We start from the raw sequence: 6,007 nt of genomic DNA, 5'->3' as shown, positions 1-6,007 counted from the left end.
ATGACTATGATATAAAATTGATGTCCAGCGCGGGACCAAAACAGCATTAGTGGCACGAAACAGGCGAATTCATTATATCTTCTGTGGTACTCCACCGTTTTGTAAACCTACGAATACAGCCTTTTTCGGACATTATAATAGCATATAGGAATTGAAAGTGTAATAATATTTGACAGTACTAATCTGCGCAGCCGCTTACAACATTGAGAATGGTGCGGAAAAAGATATGGCGCCAGATTGAAATAATCTTTCGATGTCAAAATTGCCAGTTAGAAGCACTTAGTATTTAAAATACGGACGTAAAGAGAGCCTGCGAGTTCATTAGGTCAATATACCAGAGAAAGTAGGTGCGTTTGGGCCGAGCAGATGTGCTGGTCTGCATCTAGTTGTTGCGGCTGGATTCGAAGTTATGTGAAGCTAAGGTGCGCCTTCTCATGCTCATTTACTGTCCGAGAAGCTCCTAGGTGTCTTCTTAAGGTTTGAGATTTTCATCTGTATCCTTATGTATTGCTATGTGCGTCCCCTGAGCTGCAGCTCCTTAAGAGCGGCATATAACTACTTCTAATAGCATTTTCCTGATTCGTTGCGTAACACGGGAACACAGAAAGACGGTTAAGTGCGGTGAGCTTCTGGATGTCAGGTTGCGTAATTAAAATAAATCTGAGGCTGATTTCCCGGTCTGTACGTATCGCAAAGCACATGCTTGTTCTGAGGAACTCAATAAACGTTCTTGCATTAAGAAAAAAAATGCCTGCCTTGAAGTTCGCAATAGAGGGATAAACCTTAATAGAATAATGAGACGGCTTATATTTATAACGTGGTGAAGTAAGTAAACAGGACTATGAAATATTCCTGCGCTTTTTGCATCACAACCTAGTAGTTTTCTACACGACATTTGCGAGGGGGTCACAGTTTTTTTCTGTATTTAGGCACCATAACGTTAAGGCTCCCGTTCTGCACAGAATTTCCCTTCGTCTCGGCGTTGAGAGTAAAAATCAGCGAAGAAGCAAATAGGCAGGCCGCCTATGTCACGTGATCTTGTGGAGTAATCACAACCTGCCCACTGAATTGTGAGCAAACTGAAAACCGTGGCAAGTGGCACTTAATTTAATGGCTGGTCCCGAGAGGTTGCTCGGGAAGAGCAAGCTGGGTTTCCAACTCGCCTAACCTTGTTTTACCTAAGTACTGGCCACGTTCTTTCGGCTTCAAGGTCTACACCTGCCCTGGCTGACGCAAATACCTGTTGCTATGTTCGAGAAGCGGCGTACCGGCTATCACTGCTCTTTGTCTTTACGGTAAACTTTCCGAGACTCCTGAAAATAACTTCATTTTTATGCATTTTAAATTTTAGACCCACCGTCCTGCGTTGGCTGTCCAGGTCAAGGACTATGGTTTGCGGTTCGTCCGCTGGGTTAGTGAGCAAGGCAATACCATTAGACAGTAGCAAGTTGGTAAGATATTCGTCATGAATTTATATCCCAACTTCTCTCAGTCTATATCTCTGAATACCGTCTGTAAATGGGCTATGAATAACATTCTAGAGATAGTGTCCCCCAGCCTCTCTTGTCGATTGGGGTTTTATTACTTCTATATGGACGAGTTTAGTGGCTGCGGAGCTGGGATAGACATTTTTTGTATGTTCACACATGCCTCTTTTACAGCCTGATTTCGCAATGCCTGCATCACTCCTCAGGTTTCGACCGAGTGAAATACTTTATCGTAATCTATGGAGACCATACATAAGGGTTGGTTATGCATGCTCTGCGTATTTATCCATCACCTGATCTGCGGTGTCAAAATGGTATTTGTTGAGTAGACATTACGAAAGTCAGCCAGGTGTTTTGGTTGACAGAAGTGTAAGTAGAACTATTGCTTGGGCTAGTTGGTACATGCTTAAAGATGTAATGACAACGTCGTGAAAAACGAGGACAGAAGTAGAACACAAACGACAGGACCAGTCGCTGTTCCTTTGGGCGTTCGTCGCGCCGCTCGTCGTACGAAGAAGTGTAATATTCCTCTGATTCTATTAGTGAGCACCTTAGTAAATACCTTGTAGGAAAGATACAGTAATCTTATCTGTCTGTTTTTTTTTCACATCTTTTGCGTCCTCTTTCTTATAGATTGAGGTATGTTAGCGTTCTTGCAAAATTCTAGTGCACTCGAGGTCCTGAGACATTGTGTATACAAGGTGAATGATGAAAAATAGCGCGAAGGGAAGACGCAAGACGGACAGGATGACGCAGACGTCTTCCCTTCGCGGTATTTTTTATTAAATAATTCAACCAACACGCCCAACTTTCGGTGTACGGGGGGCCAGTTTTTCTAGCAAAATCTCCCTATCGTCCTTCAACAGATCAGCTGTTACCTTATGCTCACCACTTGCTTTCCCACTTTGCGTTGCTTGCAGGGCTTGCTTTAACTATTTCATTACAGTGAGATGTTCAGTAAGTCTGCACTTCTTCTAGTCTCTAAGCACGTACAGTCTTGGTCAAAAGTCTTAAGGCCCCAGGCTTTTCGCTTCAGCCGCATAGCAGAGCCATAACTGCACTAATAAAGACCGAATGACCTTTAAATGCTCTATTCTTGCGGTAGAAAGGCTTCCTGCTTGACTTGTGTTTTGAATGATCCGATACACGGAGCATTGTAGGAACATTCATTTCGCTGCAGCGGAAGGCTTTGGCTTTAAGGCTTTTTACCAAGACTGCACATCTGGTGTTCGCCTTGAAGGAGTCTAGAATTTTTTGGGCTGCCCCCATTTCATAGCGCATGCTCAATTTTCTGTATGTTATACTTCATTATGTAGTTAGCCTTACGCTTAGTGATTATAACTTTGAATGTTCTACCAATTCCATTCTATCTATAGGGTCAGGGGCTTTCATGATTTGCCGTTTCTTAATCAGATCTTTCGAATGATTACAGAACTTACCTGTATCCTGTTCAACTACCCTACCTCCCACTTTTACTGCGCATACCGCAATGATATTTTTCATAGTATCCTTCACTGCCTGAACACTAAGGTTGCTGGCTTCGGTTAAAGCGGGACATCTGTTATGTGGCAAGATCCTGAGTTCCTCTACTTTCCTCTTGCCACTAACTTGTTGATGGGTTCCTTCCTTGCTAGTTTCCTCCGTTTCCTCTGCAAGTGTATTCTCTTTCGATATCTTACAATCCTATGGCCTCTGCATATCACCTAACCAAACAGCTTCACATCCTGCATGATGCCGGGATGTACACACAATATGGAACCTATTTAATTTTTAGTTCCTCCATTCAGCATCTTCCACGTGCACTTCCGGTTCAATCGTTTGCGCGAGAAAGTGTACTTATGATCTGTATTTTTTTTAGTTTTGTGAGCTCCCCTAATAAATCTCTGCTCCCTCCAATTAGTATACTGGACTAAAAAATCTGAAAAAGAATCATTTTACTAACATGCAGTTAGTGATAACTCAAGAAACACGAGTGCGGATATTTCTGTTTTCTAAATGATCGTATTTTGCGCTGTTGATCCTTTTAAAGCCTTTTTATGTCGGCAGGGAAGTAATCTTATATTTTTGAGTGAGACTGTCACGTTCGCTTTTGTATTGTTCTTTTCTAGACATGCGTACTAATCTTTAGACACATACTTGAGAAACGATTTCTCATGCCGACAACATGTTTCTTCAGCACAATGTCATGCTCCTGCTCCATGAAGACGCCTGTTACACCTGCTTCAGCGGAATATCACGTTGTAAAAAGAACTCTTGCCTTCTCCTTTCCGCTCACTTTTCCACGAGAAACTGTCACTACGAAGCCTTGTCAAAGAATTAGTGCCTCAAAGTTGTAACTTTGTCTGCACTTTGCGCTATGAAGCACCATTTTCCTACTCAAAGCACAAAATCGTAAGCAATAGGGATGTGGTGACCGTTTTCTGGAAACCTTTCGGTGCGCACCTTCTCACACATTCCATTTCTTGCCGCGGTGACTGTATTTAAACTCAGCTAACAGCCCTTGCACAGGCGAGCAGCATCGCTTAGCTACTAACCCTGCTCCATGTTTTTTTTTTTTTACACGAAGCTGCTCTCGTACACAAGTAACGCCTTCAGCGGTCTAGGTGTGTACTCTTTCATCCAGGTGCGCCCAGATTGCTTAGTGGCTTAATTCGCCGTGAGTTGGCGGTGCTAAGTACAAATGACGTGAGCCTCGGGATCCTCTCACGGGAAACTTCTTGCTTTACATGGGCATGGGAAGGTCGGATGGCAGAATACTACGGTAATTCAAATTTTTCCCCATTTCTGGGCCTTTTGTTTCAACAGATAATAGAACCTCTGAATTTTGTGGGTTGGTGAAGAGAAAACTCTTTTCAAGCAATTACGGGTGTTAATCGGGTTTGTATGATTGCATATGTTAAACGAGCTGAAGGCTTGAACAAATGACTTTGCCATTTCTGCCTTAAATTGACGCAGAAACAGACCAACTAACAGTATAGAGTTGTTTTCTTACATTGGCCAACTGTTGCTCGAAACTTAGTACTGCGTCCGCAACTTGATCCAACTCCCAATTCGAGACGTTTGGTTTCACGAACTTTATGGCTTCTTTAACGATGTGCTTGTAGAAGCCTTCCATTCCCTCATAATCGCTGTTATTTAGGTCTAGGAGAATTTCACGCCTTAGGAGCTGAAAGCCGATTTGGTCGACCTGAAACAATGCAAAGAAAATAAGAATGTCGGGGACGAGAAATCTGCATTGCTTTAAATAGTATACTGCACTCTGATTTTTGGCATTAGCTTTCACTATACAGCACATATTCCACTAGAAAATGAACGCTAAAAAATTAGATCTTTTAGGAGGTTTTTCAAAAGTTTGTAGAACTTTGTGAGATTAAGGCAGTTGTGACAAGCTGGCGTTGTAATTTTAATCCATAAAGGTGGTCGCTAAACGAGAATGTTGAGAGGAGGCAGTTATTCACAAAGCAAGAATTTTTGCTCTTACTATAATAAAGCACTGCACAGGCTATTTTGACAGTTGTGTTAACTTTTTTACCCAACATTTTGATTTGCTCACAGTGGATGTTGGCATCCAATTGACGCCAAAAATTTTCCACACAGCGATAACGACAACTGCATTTCTCTACGGTCACAAAAAGATGCTTCGTTTTTTAAATGATTTAAAACAGATATAATTGTGTTTGGGCACCATGACAACTTGCTATTACCTGAATAGCGTTGTTTCGAGAGTCTTGTGCGCTTTTTCCTACGTAGAACTCAAGAACGGGATGGATTCCAGTTTTGAGTAAAACTTCCGTGTAGTTTGTCAGCGTTTGGTCCGCTACAGTGGCGTTAGCAGTAATTGGCCATCCATCAAGACCGGAGTTCTTCAATATGTTGATCATATCAGTAGGGTTGTCGTCCTCAGTCTGAAAAGCTTCCGCACCAGAAAGGTGTTTTAGGAAAGCAAAGAATCTCGCTTAACCTACAATGGGCAAAGTGCTAGAAAAGCGCCAGGAGAGAGAGAATTCCCACCAAGTACACGTCTGTGCCGGGTTGACGAGTGAGCGCCAGTGAAGTCTTTCTGTCGCTCTCTATATGGATTAGCGCAGTTTTCTATCGGTATCAACCGGGGCTTGCTTTCTAGGTAAAAGGCATAGAATCACAGGCATAGAATCCACTATTGACACCGTACGAGAGTTTCTATGGCGGAGTTAACAACTCCGTTTGGAGACCGCTGATCTGGAATATTCGCGGGCAGACAGCGGCGTTCAGTTCGGGGCTTTTCTGTGTGTGATAATGGTAATATTTTGGTCCCTTCGGTTTCACGCGTCTAATGGCACAGAAATGCTCAAACCACAGCACCTGCTAACAGTGATGTATGTTGCCAGTATGTACAAGAAATCGCAATGGGTGATGAAGGACGAATTTTTGTATCTATCAGAGCTCCTCAGATAATCAATAAGGAAGTAATAAGGAAGAAATAGGTGCTGTTACCGATATATACAGTTTTTATAGTTACCTGGCCCAGGTGAAGACTGTGA

Source organism: Amblyomma americanum, chromosome 7, assembly GCF_052857255.1.
Source record: "Amblyomma americanum isolate KBUSLIRL-KWMA chromosome 7, ASM5285725v1, whole genome shotgun sequence".
NCBI lineage: Eukaryota > Metazoa > Arthropoda > Arachnida > Ixodida > Ixodidae > Amblyomma > Amblyomma americanum.
This window is presented reverse-complemented; position numbering follows the sequence as displayed.